Source organism: Natrix helvetica, assembly GCF_964273705.1.
Source record: "Natrix helvetica genome assembly, chromosome: Z".
In the NCBI taxonomy this organism is placed as follows: Eukaryota; Metazoa; Chordata; class Lepidosauria; order Squamata; family Natricidae; genus Natrix; species Natrix helvetica.
In genome coordinates, this window is record NC_138554.1 from 95,658,541 (window position 1) to 95,677,451 (window position 18,911).

The window sequence follows — 18,911 nt, forward strand, 5'->3', positions numbered from 1 at the left end:
CTACCACTCTATTAATAACAAAAATAACCGGCCGGTAGAAGCGAGCCGGCCACCCTCCCGCCAGCCTTCTTCAACCCTTCGCCTTTCGCTCCTTGGAACCCGCGCGCAGCTTCTTCCTTCGCGCTAGCCCAGCGACTGGCGGCGGCGGCGGTAGCAGCAGCGGCTTGTCTCGGCTCGGCTCCTACACCAGAGCGGGCAAGTCTCCGCAAGGGGGAGAGCCAGTGAGCCCAGACGGCTCACACAGAGCCTTTTTCTGCTTTGCTCCAGCTCCGAAGAGGAAGAAGAGGGGAGAAAAAGAAGGAAAAGAAAAGGAACGCACCCAACAAACGAACGCCAAGAGATCCCGCGAACAGGACTGAGAACTGCAAAAAGAAGACGGAAGCCGCGCTTTTTGGGCAGTTCGTTGGCCCTGGTGTGTGGCAAGAGGGTGGAAAAGGCAGGCGGGCGCCGCCTTCTCGTCGTCGTCTTCTTCCTTTCCTCAGTCACCGCCTGCCAGGCAGTTCAGAAGTGGGGGAGGGGGAGGGAGGGAGGGTGGCTGTGTGTGGCCCCCCTCCTCCTCCTCCTTCCTTCCTTAAACGCCCACTCCTGATGGGTGAAAAGGCAACTTGAAGTTCAGTGCAATTAACTTCGCCGGCGCCTAGGAAGCTGAAGGTGTCGCCCAGCCTCGCCCGCCCTCTCGCCGCTCTCTCATGAGTAAGTTGGTCTTCTTATTCTTCTCCCCCCCCCTCCCCATCCCGCCTTCGTTTTAGGTATACTGCACCGACCGGTCACTCCCGTTTAACACCTACTTTTAAGTGTTTTAGGAACTTCTTGTTACGGACAGTCCATTTTGGTCGGCACTGACAAAGCGTGGAAATCCGATGGGGGCGGGGATGTGGATTCCTCTAATATTTGTTCTGAGCTGTCGGGATCGGCTCTTAAGAGGAATCCTCCTAGCCGCCTCTTTCTTTATTTCCAGTAAAGGAAAACTCTACTACAGTAGCTTGGTCTGGTGGAAAGCGGCTTGCAGACGCGCAAACACCTGCTTCGCGCTCCCTCGTCTTGCCGCCGCCTCCCAAGCCAATAAGTTTGCAGGCGAGGTCCTTGGCAAGTTTGCTTGGCTTCGGCGTTCACCGTAACTCAGAAGTTTGGCTCAGTTCATAAGTTTCAAGCCCGGTGCCCCCGGGGATGGATGACGAAGGAGGGGGAGAAGCGCGGGCGAGGGAGAGTCAAGTTCCTGCGGGATGCTTGCTGATGGGAGGAAAAATGGTGCGGGGACGAGTGTGACAGTGAAGGCGTGGGGGGGGGGCGTCAACTTGGCGACGCACTTCGTTCTGCCGCCGCGTCGTGAAAGTGAGGGAGTTTTAAAAGATTTCTATCTCGGCGGTTTGTATGACTGGGGGAAAGGGTGTATCATGCAATATCGGGCAGATATCAATTTGGGGTGTCTGTTGGCAGAAATGGGCTGGGGAGCAGAGAAGGGGTGCATTTGGTCTGCCACTGACCTCCAGAAGGCGGCTCCTCATACAGGTGTATTTCCCTCTCTCCGCGTGAGGTCCTCCTTTCGCTCTCACAGTCCTGCCTCTTTTTTGCAGGAGGGGGAGCCCGGTGGTCTCCCAGGAGCTAAAAAGGAAATGCAGTTTCCTTTTGATGCTAAACTGTAGCAAAGCTGGCGCTGGGAGATCACTGAAGGGGCAGCTGGATCGCTTGCCTCTGTGGAAATGTTTCTGCAAAGTTACTCGGTATGTGGGCCCTTCTTTTCGGCGGCGTTTGACCACGTGGAAATAGAACTGTTGCTGACATACATTATTAAATCGTATCGGTTGTGTTATCTAGAGTCTGTGCCAAAGTTTGGCGTGCTTGTCAAAGCTTCTTACATTTTTGTCCCTCTCTGAAAAGCTTTGGCAACTTTTGAGATCCGTCTCTGAAAAGCTTTGGCAATAACAGCCAATGTGCCTGACTTAAAATGTCTATTTTAGTGAAGAAGCCCTTTGCCTTATTGAAAGCTGCGATTAGTAGCTTTTGTGTATTGACAGATTATTTTAAGATAACTCTTTTATTCAACCTTGCTTTATTTTATATGCAAAGCATGAAAAAATATCTAGAATATAAGAACTGGGATCACTATTGCTATGCGTTTTTGAAGGATCTAATTTAGAAGCCATTCTTTAAATTTTCATAATATTATTTAGGTCTGGTACATTCATATACTTCTGCTCCAGACTGTTGCAGAAATTAGCATAGAGGCTTACATTTTTGACAAATGTGCAGACAAGAATATCATTAATTGATTTTTTAAATCTTAACAACCTAAGCATCTGTTACAAAACAAATTTAATATATTTACTCTGTTTTTCTCACATTGTTAAGAAAGGTTATGCTATGGCTAAAATTTCAATTTTAGTTGGCAAAAGGAATTCATCGGATATTTCACTGTTCTTCAGGAGTGTTTACAGAAGTCACCAGATATGGAAGACTTAATTGCAGCACTCTCTTAAATAAAAAAGAAAGGAATCAATATTAACATAACTCAGAAGCACAGTATACCTCACTAAGTTTAGATATAGTATAAATTTTGCTTTCTATATGTCTGCCAGAATTCACATGAGTTGGAAGACATCGTGACAAACAAAGATATAAAGCAAACATGTAAGAAAATATTTTGGACTACCCTGTAAATATATTTAGTACTTTGCACCTTATGAAGCAATACAGTTTACAGAAATCAATGGCTTATAAATGATAAGATCTCAAAAGATGTTTGCTTTATATATCCTAATAAATCTAGAATGGAAAAACAATACAAATATATCTGTAATATTGTTTTTTTCTTTTCTTTCTTGGAAATTAAAATATGTAACAGTAGTTATATGTACTAATATCTGTTTCAGAGATAAAACATATAAATGGAACGGGCCTAAAAGAGAAAGTTTACATTTTCATGCATTTAACCATAGATCTTTTAAACTGCATTGTAATTTCTTATGGGAATCTTCTTACAACTGCATAATTTAGAAGAATTTCATAATTCTACCTGTTCCCTAAGGTATATTAATTTAATGGGGAACATATGCCACTTTATTCCAATTTCTGAACTGGTGTTTGATATAGAAAAATTAATTTGACATTCAATTTGTGTTATTGTTATGCTAGATAAGTAAGTAAAAACTATATATAACCTTTAAAATGTCATTCATTATTAATGCCACATCATAACTATGCGGCTCCAAATCACGTAAGTACAAGAAAGTTCCATCCAGTATTTCAAATCCAAAAATGAATACTTTTGCAAACCTTAAAAGAATCTGAAAATTAAATTTTCATAATTCTATTTAATACAATGCTCAAGAAAATTTGGCCTACCTTATGTAATTAATCTGCACAATTGTAAAATAATCTAACTATACCTGTATTAATAACAATAATAGAGATAATTATTCTAGTATGTATGTATGTATGTATGTATGTATGTATGTATGTATGTATATATATATATATATATATATATATATATATATATATATATATATATATATATATATATATATATATATATGAATATATATGCTGTACAAAATTCACCCACGTCCCTAGAGTCCAGTCTGCTCTGAAAAGAGTGCTGTACACATTTTTCAAAAATGTCTTCACTGATATGTAATGATAGTTGAATTTTCTGTGTGCTATTATAGATCTTTAGTTTCCATTAAAAATCCTAACTGCTAAATCATACCTTCCCCACAGTACGAGGTTCACCAAATACTTATATATTTAAGTCATCAACAAATGTTTAACCTCTTTCACAGCCAGGTAATCTGGAATTGTTTTTCCTCTCTCATGTTTAGTTATACTTTAGTATTTATTTTTGGTTGGTGAAGCAGTAGAAGTAAGGGTACCTTTCTAAAAAGAATCTTATTTGTTACTTCTATTAACATTCATGTCTAACCAGGTATTGACTTGAGAACCAAGAGCGGTGTTTTGCTTGATTAAATTATGATAGTTGGTTTCTAAAGAGAATTCTCATCTGTAAATTATATGATTTTATTATTTTTGTCCACCTGTATGTGTTTCTGATTTGTAACATTTCCATAAATGGGCTTGATTTTTAGAATACAATGTGATAAATGAATGTGATTTTACTATAATGGGCACAAAATCTTGGTCATTTTGTTCTGTTTTAGGAATGAACACTTCTGATTTAAAGTCATTATGCATCTAGTCTTTATTTATCTTACATTAAACTAACAGAGCATCAATCACAGGAAAAATATTACTTTCCTGAAGTAAATACCAGTTTATAAGTGAGTGCATATGTATTTATATCCCTGTCTCCACTAAATAATGGCTCTGTCTCCTTTTTAATATCTACCTGGCAGTATTAACCATGGCAACTAAGTCTTCCTTGTTAGCATACAGAAAAAAGTTTTGCTATTTGTACCAGGAGTAACTTAAAGAAAGATTCCATGGGAATCTGTTTTAAGGAAACAATATCTAAGTGGTGAATCTTAAGAAAAATAATACGACTAGCAAGTTGCACAGTATCTGTTTGAGCTGCTGAAGATAGGAGCAGAAGCATATTATTAATAACTGAAAGCACATATGTGTAAGTGAGGAAAAATGTTCAGCAAATCTGTCATCATGAAGTTCAATGCATTTTAAACAAAAATGCCACTTAAAATAAAGTTAGTGCAGGTTGCAAAAGCTATTTACAAAGCTAGGTTTTTACATTAAGTTAAATTTTATTTTGAAATTTGAGCCTGAGTTTGGTATAAAATACGATTAAATCTATTTTATTGTAGCACATATAATGAAACCACCCTACAGGATAAGACAGATTCCTCTTACCGAGTTTGTAGATTCTGTATAATATATTTCATCTTTAGAATTGCAAAACAAATTTAGATTTAATTTACAATTGGAAATATCATTTAGTAATAATTCATTGAAATTATGATTAAGAATTTTTTTAAAGTACTGTGTGATCATTGTTCATATTAACATATAATCTTCGAACATTTAAGCCTTTTAAATAAGATTACTTCAGGGGTGTTCAATAACAAGCAGCCTATTGTCATCTATCTACCCATTTTTTTTAAAAAAAAAGTTACAACTATTACCTTCAGCTTCCGAAATGCAAAACTAAAATCTAAATAGCCAAAATATCATCCAACCATGCCTACTTACCTTATCTGTGTACCAAGTTATCTATCTTAGTATTTATCTGCTGTATACTTATTTGGATACTTCAATTCCAGGCAATATGTTCACAGCAGCAGATTTGCCTGTAAAATCTAATGTTATCACTTATCATCAAATTATCAGTGCTATGAGATTATCAGTGCATTGATAATGTTGTTCACAAAGTAGTCTATATTTGTTAATAATTCACAACAATACATTGATCACAATAAAAAATGTCAGACAGAATTCTATCCACAGGACACCCACTGCACTCATCCTCCAAATAAGACGGAAATATATTATTCCAAGCTTCAGATTTTCACTTTCTCTAATTAATGTATGCTATAACCTGACTTTAAGAATTCTGTATCAAGGATTCATTTTTTTATCTGGCACACTAAGGTTTACCTATAAAACTTGAGCTGAATAGCAAAAGTTTCACAGATTTCCATTTTGTTTATTGATGTGCAACAGTTCTTAATATATTTAAAAAATAAACTGAGTTTCACACTTTAATCATTTTCTGTATTAAATAAGTATATACTAAGATGTCCATTTCACTTCTATGGTAATTCTTAGTAAATTAATATTTTCTTTTCAAGTAGATTAAATGCGACTTCTAAAATAAGTCATATGCTTGATATTTTCCTTCCCTCTTGTAAGATCATTTTAGTATCAACAACAACAAAAATGAACTGCAAGTGATTGTTACAACAAATATAAAAATAAAAGCTAGCATCAAAAGATTTTTCTTGCAATTGAAAATAATATTTCTCAATAGTTAGGCTATAGAAAGGCAATATAGTGCATTTATGAGGAAAAATTCTTGCCAGAAATCAATATAAACATTAACAGAACAGGTTTTAGCATTTCAAATTATAAAACAGAAACTAATAAACATGCTTATGATTGAAATAAGTTTGTCCTTCAATACATAAACATTCTCTACCTTTCAAATGTAAAAAAAGTGCTTTTCTTAGAATTCAGTGGTTTGAATTTGTCCTTTATTATAAGCTTTTTAAATATGACCTTACGACCAGTATTCTACATAATTTTTGAATGATATCTCTTGACTGATGTAATATGTGGCATGTGGCTTCACACTGGGAATGGAAATTTACCGGAATGTGAATTAGTGGATCATTAAGGGTAGCATCTACGATATGCTGGAGTGGAGGTGGTATTTTTATAATGTAACATTTTGGAAGTTTTTACGATACTATAAGGCATTGATATATGTACCATTGTACATCTCTAACATATGATCACATGTAAAAATAAGATTAATTAATGCTACACAAAGTACAATACATTTCTGTTTTAACTTACAGGCTGAAGTTTAAAAATTATAATAGTCATATAGCATAGTCTGTATTACTACTATCTGACTTAATACTTTTTTTCCCAATTTGTGTTTAATTCTATGATAGTATACCATACCATGGTTCTTATACTACATAACTGAACTGTTGCCTTCTACAAATAGTCCTGTAACCATTTTGAAAATAATAGATCTGCAATACTTTTCTAAGAATACGAGGCACTGATTCAAGGAAATGTATTTTTGTGGTGAATTCCATTGTTTTATTATAAGGTGAAGACCTAGGTCACATAGAATGTTTTCTAGTTAAATAAAGTTAAAGTGTGTCTATATGCTACTTTGCTTGTGAAACACCCTCTTTTTGCTTTTTTTCTCATTTGAGATCACAGAAAGCCAGGTATCTAGGATACATATGATTTTCAGAGGAATTTCTCATGTGCAAAAAGGTTCTTTTTATAGTTTGTAATCTTGGATATTTCATTTAACATTAGTGTACCTGTAACATGACATTTAATACACTAGATATGCTTGTGAGAATTTGAAACATCAACATCAATAAAACAGTTTTAGTGTTACTTTAGGACTATCCATCATTTCAGTCTTGTAAAGGGATAAATAGGGCAAACGTTTTGCACAGTATTGTACTTTTCAAAAATACATCTTAAAACATAGCAAAATTATAATTTTTCCACCTAACATTCTAGGACATTTTCTTCATTACTTTCTGTATACTTTAGGTTTGTTCCCAAACCATCTCTTAGAATAGGTAAATACTCAAGTGAACTTTGCGGAAAAGTAATATGTATTGTACATATTGGTTCCTGAAATTAAACAGTGATGATTGTGCTTATAAATGAATAAGATACAGATTTAGCCACCTACTTTTAAGCTATAATTATTTGTAAATTTTCTTATATGCACTGTAACTTTTTCAAAAATCTGTATCTTTATAGAAAACATATTTTTCAGATTGCATGTATTATGTACAGAGGACTCATTTTGATTTACATATCTACTATAGTATTTAAATCTATCTAGGAACAAAATTTTCCTATGAATTTTATAAAGCAAAAATTATTTATTTACTGTCTATTATTTAGGGTTCTTGAAATAAATTGCGTGCAACTGTATTAGTTTGATTCATTAAACTAATTTTTCTTTGGAGTTCCTAATATAGAAAAATAGTTACGCAACTTTATATTGAAAATAAATTAACTTGTGATATATCTATTTCTGAACACTTATTTCTTTGATCAGGACTTACCATTATGATTGTTGCACTAATTATATATGGCTGAGTAATTCTTTTCTCACCTGTTAAAAGTAATATTATTTCATATTGATTTTATAATATTATAGTTTAATTATATTAGAAAAAGTTTCACAATCTATAATAGTGGGAAGTGGCATGTAAATATATTAAGCAAATATTATACATCTAAACTTTAAAAAACTTTTTTATATTAGTCAACATCTTTAAATGTCAGGATGTTTTGCTTATTGTTGCTTAGAACTGCAGAATCTGCAGTACTGCTGTATCCTGAAATAACTTTCTGTGATATGCAAACTTAATAAGTTTCAGGCATTTTTTAAAAAATCTATTTTTAAGTTGTTTCCTTAATGACTTAACTCTTGCTTAAATTTTTCTTTTCAACAAATTATTTTATCCATATTCTGGGACTGGATTTAGCAACACAGTCCAAATAAGACAAAATAATGGTATTTTATCTTAATCTGGCTTTTATATATACATTTATTGATGGAATTGATGGAATGTAGCTTGTTTTGAATCTGCAGCCTTGATGTTATTCCGGGACAGGCATGGAAATCATTAGAAATGCTGCCATCTTTGTGAGAGAATTGCACGCATTTCCCTGTCAGACTATCATCTCTGTTTTCAATTTCACAGTGTGACTATTAAGTAAGGCATTTTTCTAAAAACATTGCCTTTGTAAAGTTTGAAAAATGGTTCAGCTGCTAATCAGGTGAGATACGTGGCCTGTATTCTGAAGGGTGTGGGGTCTTCCTAGAGTCTAGGCAGAGTACATAGTATGATTTCTTGTAACCGCATGGTTTCATTTCACTGAATTTGTAATTTCATTACTGATTACATATAAACTGTTCATTCACTGAAGGAAGCTTGCTATTTTAAGTTTATCTTTCTGGTGTGCTTCAAAATGCACTCTAAATTTCGTATCAGTTCCAAAATATTATCTTCTAGTCTAGAGATCTTTCAGGAAAAATGAACCCAACAGAATGGACTTAGTTCTTCTGTAGATGTAATAGATGCATCAAAATAGAAAACTATATTCATGGCATATATAATACGTGTTTCAAAAATCATTCTGTTGTATTTTCAGCCTGTGTTTTGCATATAGACTGTTTCTTTAAAATTGCTGTCTCCTCTATTTGCCCTATTAATTGTTGATATGTTGCCATCCATGAGACAAAAATTAGAGCTGTAATTAAATAATCATGTGATGCTCCTTAGTGCCAGTGAAAGCAAACTCATTTTTTCAGACCCTGATGGTCACTGATTATTCTATTACTACTGACTTGCTTTATTTATTCATTTTTGTAAACAATCATGTATGTTAACATCTCTACTTCCTTTTAAAATTAAAGAATGTAAGAAAAATTATATCAGTTAATTAACTAATCATTCATAGAGACTTAAAGAAAACTTACATTTTCTGCTTTTGGTTACCTGATTGGGAGAACTACATTGGTAGTGTGGTTTATGTGCCATTTAATTTACACTGATGTTTGGCTGAGTTGGTTGTTTATGTGGATTGCCAGGAGAATTACAAAAGGCATAGGGTATTAAAATTCAGAAATGATTAAAATTGAAATAAAAGGATGCTGTTTCTTTGCCAGTATTCTGGCAGTCATAATGACACACAGAGATTAGTTTCCACCTTCATCTTTCCTTCTTTCTCATTTCCTCTTGTTTATTGTTGACACATTTTCTCTTATGTTTTTTTCCTTCTGATCTCTCTGTATCCTTCAGTTATTCCCACTTTTTATCTCTTTTTAGTATAGTGAGATTCTTTAACCTTATTATTATAATAACATCATAGCTTATCAATATTTAATCTCCAGATATTTTAAGATTTTTAAAAACGTAGGTCACTTATGTTAAATGAGGTGATGTTACTTTTTCTTAATATCTTCTTTTTTTGGCAGTTTAACTTGTAATGTTAAAACACATGTGTTAAGCTACTGCAGAAAAAAGGAAACTTACCAGTCATGGAATAATCAGTTATGCATGAATTCAAATTTAACAGATGGATTTGGGATTTAAAAATTTCTCATTTGGCTTCTTGCTTTTTTTCCTGTTTGTACTACACCTGTCTTTTATGTACAGATAAACATCTAACATAGTTTACAGGGTTTTAAAAATATATAACTTAATATGTTCTCTTGTAAAAAATAACTTATCTGTTTCTTACCTTATATCTTTAAGAAATGTACATATTGCAAGTTTTGTTAAATGTTAGCTTGTGAAAATATAGCTTTTACAATGTATGTTTAATTTCAAAGTTTAAATATTGTTTATTGTTTATTTATTCCAGTAGCAGTTTTTTAGTTTGTATATATTGAAGAAAACATGTGTTTATGAAATTTTAATCTATATGCAATTTATTCAAAGAGAAGCAGATACCAAAATGAAGTGGACTATTGTCTAAACTATCTTGTTCAAAAGAGAAATAATTAGCATTTTATCAGCCCATATAGCATAGTGAAAGAGACATCCTAAAGGTTTCTGTAGGTAGTTATATAGCCTCTCATACTTTAGAGCAGAAAATTAATGTCTAGAGTGGAAGATCTTTAAATATACCTTTTAATTGCATGATATATTGTGAAACCTTTATGCATGTATATCTACAACAAACACCGTAATTATTTTGGCATTTCCACCATGCATTTAAGATTACTGTGTTAAATTAAAGCACAAGGAAGAAAACTTCAGATATTGCTAAACCAGAAACTGTCATAAGTTGAAATTTTAATTTGGCAGCATTTGTAGACTAGAAGTTCTCTAAATTTTTGAAGTCCAGAAAAGTATGACATTTCATTCTAACATTTCTTTAGTTTGAGCAGTCTTGGAAGATTATCTATGCATCTGTTTTGATGTTATAAAAAAGAAAATAATCTTGTTTATCAAATTTTAAAACAATTTTTGAAAATTGTCTCTTGCTTTAAATATAGACCAAAATAGTATCATATGCACATAAACTAAAACTGAGTAGTTTTTATGCCCTAGTAAAGATCTTTTGTTCACTGCCTATGTACTATTTAGTTACTCTTACTTTTTTAATATGCCAATCAATACATGGTTAAACAATACTTGTGGCTCATTTAGTAATTTAAAATCAGGGAGAGCCTATTTGTGGGAAAATAGGCCTTCCCTCAAGGCCTATCTATGGGGGAATGTATCTTATGTTCACATCTCGGCACATAAAATGGGTACATGTTAGGAAAACTATGTAGTGCTCATATGGAGTTTTGAAGCCCAGTATAATTGGACTTCAAAATTTCATATGAGCACTATATAGTTTTTCATATTTTGTAGTCCAGACCCGGTACCCTGGTATAAGTTTAATGTACATTTTATATTGTAGTTATATGTCTTAAATATGTTGTAAACTCTGAAAGGATTTTTATGGAAATAAGTGGTGGACATGCACAATCTGTGTTATTGAATAAAGTGTTAATTTACCAGTATAAAGAGAAAAGCTAAACTTTGAAAAAACTAAAAATTATCCACCTTGGATATCCCATTTCTAATTACCTATCCAACTTAATTTCTATTCAGATCAGGTATTCTTCATCAGAATTAATTACTCTAAAACATTCTGCTATCATTATTAGCAGGGAATATTGTTAGAAGCAATATGTTGATGGAATAACAAATCATTAATTTATTTGATTATTGACCTAACAGTTTGATGCTTTAAAGCAAATAATCATTTTCCAACTGCTCTTGACAGGTATATAAGCTTTTTTTTTAAAATAACCATACACATGATCCATAAAAAGTCTTCAGGACAATTACCATACATCTTACAGTCTGTATTTAGCTTGTGTTTGCCTTGGGCTCTAGTATGGGGAATTTAAAATCCCTCTCTTGGAATGGTTTGTATTAGCTTAAAAGTAGGATGGATATCTTATTTAAATAATAATAATTAAAATGAGAATCTCTTTTTTTCAGCTTTTTCTTATGTATAATGCAGTTATACAGTTGCTACACAAAACATGTTACTGCAATCTATAAGATATTCTATTTCAAGTCAATATCAAAGAATCTGTTTTCAACTAATGTATAAGTCTTTGTACTTCTCTCATTTACACACTGAATAAAAATCGATTTGTCCTGTTTAAGGATAAATTGTGCATATTGTTACAATCTGGCTGTTCTGTTCCTTCAAAATCCATTCTTTGTTTAATAAATCAAAAATTTGGAGTAAACTGCACATTTAACAGTCATGTGCTTATTAACATGCCAATATAGAAAATTAGTAAAAAGTACAGTGAAAGAACTCTCTTAATTAAAAACTTGTACATACATAGCACCAGTGGACATACTGTCCTATTTTTAAAAACTGCTTTAAATAGGATTTTTAAAAAAAAACTAATAGTGCAATCTATTCAATAAATAGTACATTATTAGGAATAACTGTATTTTTTTTTAAAAAAGCAAATACTGTTGTTCCCTCCAATAAGTAATATCACTTTAAATACCTAATTAAATATCCAAAGCCATAATGTGGTTTGTTTCTTTTACTGTTAGCACAATAAATAGACTCTTATTGTGTCTTAGCATGTGTTTAAAGAAGGATTATTTGGCAAATAATATGTAATATTTTGGTATAAACCCAGCATAAAAGTCTGAAGACAGATTAAATCAGGCAGGGGAAAAGCATGAATATGGTTTGCAGGAAGGCTTACCTGCAAAGATTCTTGTCTTATCAATTCTGTCAATAAGCTCCACTAGGTTATTCTTTTTCTCTTCATAGCTGATATGTATAAGAATTTCCCCCCAATCCCAAGAGTTTCAAATGTTTCCCACTAATATCAAAAATTATGCAAAGTGGCATTACCTGAAGGATTATTGTTGGAGATTGAACATTATGACATTTTAAGATGGCAGTGGAAGTTTTTGAAAAAAGTCACTGCTGGAGAGTATAAAGGACTAATCTTATTCATTCCAAAAGCAGTTTCCCATGTTGCCAATATATGATCACTGTGGGCCAGTCTACATAAGGCTCTCAGAAACTGCAATTGGTATAAAATGTGGCAGCTTGTATATTTCTTATTATATATGTGTTAATCAATTAACAAGTAATATTCTTAGTGAATGTATTGTTAATTTGATTTTACATAGTCTATTATGCAAACTGTATAGAAAATATGTTTGTTTTGTCTTCAATCAGTAGAAAAGGGAGAATTCCGCTTTACATAATGATAGTCTAAATGGTTAGGGGAATCTGCAAGTGTACACAAATGAACATAGTGCATATCCTAATAGCAATAGAAAGCACTGCACTAAGAAGACATATCCTCATGACACCATCTTTCTTTCATCCCTTATCCACTAGTGAGACCGTTTTGATTTTAAAGTAGTGTTTTTCATGTTTTGTGGTCTTTGAGTGTAAATCAATAAAGTTTTCTCCTGATTCAAGACTTTATTTACTGATTTAGGCTTCGTCAGTCAATGGTGCTGTGGTACTGTGCTGTGGTAGAACTTGTTCTTCATGGCCATTTTGGTTAGGTTATTGGAAAGATTGGATGCCTGGCTTCCACAGAGACATCTGCTTATTTAAAGGCTGATTGGTGCTGCTTATTTAATATTCTGATGGAAGAGAATTTAACACCATAATTAGATGCATTTTAATGAAAAGTCAATGCAATCTGGGGAAAAAAGCCTGATACTATTTTCTACTTTCAATTCTATCAATAAACCTGAGTCCCAATTGATAGGTTTGGAGCAGGGATCCCCAAACTTGGCAACTTTAAGACTTGTGGACTTCAACTCCCAGAATTCTCTAGTCAGAATTCTGGTAGTTGAAGTCTACAAGTCTTAAAGTTGCCAAGTTTGAAGACCTCTGGTTTGGAGGTAGAATATGGTCCCAAGATGAAGCAGGAGGGAGCTTTCTGTATACATTATGCAAGCTTCTGGCTTTGTCTCACACAGTACCTGCATTCGACTGATTTGTCATACAGACTAGTTTTGGATATGGGTTTACTAACCTCCAAGAACACCAGTTCAGAAATAGCATGACTTGTTACTTGGGCAACTTGAGAGGAAGCCCAAGCAGCATATGCCTAGGCCCACTGTGCTTTATTTTGAGAAATGATACTTAAGTGATTTTTCTTACCAGTTGGTGACAGCAGTTGGGAGGAGGCAGCCATGGAAACCTCCCAATTGTTACCTTTAAATTAGCAGATACCACTAACTACAGAACATTAATTACTGTTGTTCCTTCAATGAAATAGATCTTGTCCACTGGGGCAGCACAAATTATTCAGACAAGTTAAGCCATGGGAAAATGTACTGTACATTAATGTAATGTGGCCTTGAGGTAGAACCCTGTATTCATCAAAAGGAATATATTTGGTGGGAGAAAACACAATATTTAAACATGGAATTGTTATGATGAGAGTATCAAAGTAATTTAGTATTGAGATCATCGAGATGCAGTTCTGATAATCTGGATACAAATCCACAAGGTTATTTGAAAAAAAAAACACGAGAGGAAAATCAAAAAAAGAGAATGGGCAAAAATGAGTGATTCTTCCTTTAAATTTACAAACCAATTGAATATATAGGCTGCAACCTTACATCCATGTATTTAGCAGTAAAACCTTATATATTCTGTGGGACATATTCCTACATATTCCAAACTTTTATAATTAAAGAAACAAGGACATACCTGAATGCTAAAATATGTTGAGCATCCTTTATATTTACTTTGAAAATAGAGCAAATTATTACAAATGAACTTGTGAAAGTTAACCATAGGAAAAATCAAATATATTGTGTATATCAAAATTAAATTACCATAAGTGAAATTAGAAAGCATATCACAGAATGACAGAAGAACAGAGAGGTTCACAGAAATAAAATGGAGTTAATTCAATTAAAGAAACTATAAAAGGCTGTACCACTTCTTTTAAGAAAATAGAACAAGAAAATAGAACCAAAAAAATAAACAAAAAATAATAGTTCAAGGAAGAAGAGCGGAGAATAGGGAAAAAATAGCATTCATGAATATTTTCCAAAATGACTGGAAAGCATCTTCCAGGAAAAAATTAAACATTTTGGGAAACAACGGTGTTCGGTACTATTGTTAAGAATCTTACTGTTTCTCAAATGCTTTTATTTATATAAATTAATAAATGTGAGATTTTAAAAAAAATTAAACAATATGAAATGGACATTCTTTTAGTTAATATTTTTAATCCATATAATATATTCTGATAATCTCTTTACAAGATTATGAATATGAGAGCACGTGCTTTTGTTTATTATGTAAAAATGTTAACATAGTAAGGAATAAATATAATTTTCCAACAAGAATTGGAATGTTTATTCAAAATAGGCTATTCTTTTGCTTCCCAAATTGTAAGTAATCTGAAAATGATTTCTTCTTTCCCTGTTAGCCCAAGTTCAAAGACGACATAGCAAAATATAATCATCTTTTATTTGCTTCCATCACACTAAAGCTATAACCTACTAGATATATTTTAATAGATTTTAAGGTGTGGTTACTCTGAACTTCTCCCCCCTCCCACCCCACAGTCTGGTCCTGTTAAGTTTAGAATTGTATATTATCTTAATCTGGGCATCTCTCTGGGAAAGCTCTGTATTGCCAAATTTTCCCATTGCTCCTGCAGATTTACATTCCATCACATTCCCGAATTACTAACTCAAATATATATCCTATGTATTATTTAATGTAAAACATAATATTTGAATATGTAATTATCTTTCAATGGTAAATACTATGTTCTGTAAGAGTATATTAAACAAAAAACACTATAAATTGCCAATATGCAAGACATTAGTTGCTGTATTAATTGTTGTTCACTACCAACCAGGAAATCCGCAAGCTGAAGACTAGAATAGGAAGTTGTAGAATATTCTAGAAGGCAGTAGCAACCTATCTTTAGATCATGCCAAGACTATTATACTGTTATATTGATGTAATTTACTCAAGAGTCAAGCTCAATATGAATATAATTTAACCTGCCCATAAATATCTATTTATGCTATATTTATAATTATTTGCATCGATACATTGTATGTTATATATGTGTAATATTTTCAAATATGGTAAACTCAAATAAAATGGAGTTTTATCAATGGTAAATATGATGGGTACTATTCTGAATGGACAATATTATCATATTACCAAATTGCTGCATGAATGGAAAACAGTGAGTATCAGGGCTATGTGTAATTCCCCTCCATTCTCTTTTCAGCTTTCAGATTTACATTTTTTGTCTATTATTTGGCCTGTTCTTCCCCTACCCCATATGCTAATGTCCAGCCAGGACAGCAAGAGCCATGTCTTCAAAAAGTAACCAAGTATAGTCCTGGGCATCAAAAGTTGCCAGTCCGTGCTTGAATTAAATATACAGTACCTAACTCAATATACTGAATTTAGATTAAGTGCACATGCAAATTGATAGAGGAGATGCCTGTCACTCCTTTTATACAACAGAAAACACTACACATAGTATCAAGAAAAATATTTCTTTGCTTTTTAGGCCAAAATCATTTAGGATTTGAAACATGATAATAAAAATTGCAATGAAAAAAACTGATACTGGAAATCCTGTCATTGTGCAAAAGGTCAATACAATTCAAACACACGTAAGTTTTGATAGCTTTGTGCTGGTGTCGGCTATTTCCTATTATCTACAACCTTGCATTTTGGTCTTCCCTATAGCTAAAAATAATTAAAGAAACAAAAAATTACAGGAAAAAAATGAAAGAATTGTTTGCTTTGTACTTTCCAACTCAAGTTCAAACTGAACTTGTTTTTTTATAAAATCAAAACCTAACTTTTGTGTCTGATATTGGATCCAAATACAAGAAAAATAGAGATGAGGTCCAGTCTCCTAAACACACACACAGACATGTGCATAAAGAACCACAGTAACCACAATTCCAATCATTAGCTAAATTTAATTCCTGCTATCATCATAAACCAGATTAGATTGTGTCTGGATCCAGATTGTACTCTGAAATCAACTAATTAATCAGCAATGAATTGCTGCTACTTTATAGGCTTTATACAAAGTGCAATATGTTTCAGAAAAATAAGCATTTAAGTTCATAACGCTTCACTTCAACTGATTTTAACATTATTAAATTCTAATTGATTATAATATTAGTATTTTTGATTTGCAGAACTTTGTGGAGTGTTTCTTCAGAAGTCTCTATTTCATGCTTCTGAAATATAGTATGGACAGTTAAGTAAAGATCAGGTTTTAATTGTAGCTGATTATTAGAATCAGTTTAAAGCTTACAGATCTAATAAAATTATATTATTCCAAACTATGTTGTTATATATTCTTTACAAAACTATTTATTTTGACATCATTGTATGTTTTCACATGTATGACTTCTATTGTTCTCATGTTAGCCAGTAAATTTCATTCCACATTTTAAATAATTTCAAAGAAGCTACCCATAATAATGAAACAAATGCATTTTTGAGACAAAAAGAATGACTGAATTTAATTAGACCTTTTTTCTGTATCTTTCAATTTGAGTTCATTAATAATCATTCTAATGTTGTTTTTCTTATTCTTAGTCACTTTAAATGTTCCCAGGGCAGATATTTAGTTGTTCATATAATAACAGTATAAATTTTATTTTACATTTGTATTTTAATAACATAGATATCTTTATCCTTAATACTTCAAGTAGAGTTCTGTACTGTTATTGGAACTTTTTTTTAAAAAAATTAAAAACTACCAAGTAGCCCCCTTTGAAAGAGGAAAATTGATAATTGTCTGTCAATGCTTCCAGATTTTGCATATTCTTTGTGTGTGTATGTTTGTGCACGTGCACACACACACACACACACACACACACACACACCTGTGGAGTTTTATTCAGTAAGGGCTAGAGAGTATTTATGTTATAAAAATGTATTTAAAATTAATTTAAATGGATTGTTCCAACTAGTATGCAGATTACATTATAAAAGAATTTAAACTAAACTGAAATCCTTCAGATGTTATTATTACCACTCACAACATTTCTACCAGCCTGGCCATTGGCCCTAACACACCTGTTACAACTTCAATTATTCATATCCCTGCTTATTTTTAAAAAGTCTTCGAAGCCTATTTTAAAATGTAGAGATTTTTATAAATTGTATGGTGTGGCTCACACAACTGATAACAGCAAAAATGAAATTTCTTAATTGCATGGATAATGCCTTATAACCTTTAGTCAAGCTGCTTTCCATAGTTTGTCTTAAGCAGTTGTCTTAAAGTGAATAAGTTGTAGTCCTGTACTGAATTCATTTGGAATATTAATAAGTAAACATTAATGAGATTTTTAGATAGATTTACAAATATGTTGATAGCTGAACTGCCTTGATCAAAAAGAATTATATTTCAAATAACACATAGTATAGAATCTTAGTGTTTGATAGCTATTTCACACATGCTAGTTACAGTATTTCAAGTTAAAGGCACTGATTATGAAGATATGTATGAGAAATGTACTGCATTAATTTTATGTGTCTATATTTGTGTATGCACAGACAGCCTGAATATTAACTTCTATATCTGATCTTTCAAATAACTGCTGTGTTTCAAGCATCAGACTCTTTATTTCTAATATAGTAATATATTCTGTGCGTTCCTGACTGCTATAAATATTTTATGTATTTCACCCCATTACCATTTTCTGCACAGTCTATGGTGTTTATATCTACTTCGGTAGATGTCAGCCTATGTAACTCTGTACCTTCAATGCTTTGTTTTGGTATTGTATAAAGATGCATGGATTTAATACATTTTTTAAAACATTTGGTAATTTATACCTTTTTTATTTGAAGTTTTCAGCAGTGTTTTTCATTTTCCTTAAGAAAAATGTACGTTCTAGTTGCCTATTTAAGAAAACGCATTGTTCATGTGACAGTCCATTTACTTTTTTTAAAAAAATACTTGCATTTGAAAAGCAGAATAGTAATTACTGCTAGTTATAGATACTTCATTTTATATATATCCAGAAACTAATTAAGTGACCGCATCTAGCCTAAAGATCTTGAGATTTTAATTCATGTTGTCTGGCTTAACTAGCTTCTGGACATATATATTCTATCAGATTAGTAAAAGTTTCTATCGTATTAGTTTGCATGGACTTCTTTTTCCTTTCTACCACATGACTTGCTTCTCACCT

The 18,911-nt window shown here is 32.6% G+C and overlaps 1 protein-coding gene across 2 annotated transcripts in view; it reads left to right on the forward strand.

Moving 5' to 3' along the window:
- The first annotated feature begins 242 nt into the window (after positions 1-242).
- The window catches only part of SATB1 (SATB homeobox 1), a 111,648-nt gene continuing 92,979 nt past the window's right edge, over positions 243-18,911 (forward strand). Inside the window, exon 1 of one of the 2 annotated variants that reach the window (XM_081970858.1) lies at positions 243-693. The gene's annotated coding sequence lies outside the window, so the exon portion shown is untranslated. Of the gene's footprint in view, positions 694-1,296; positions 1,333-18,911 lie in introns of those variants that run through there. The other variant, XM_081970860.1, reaches the window with a different exon arrangement.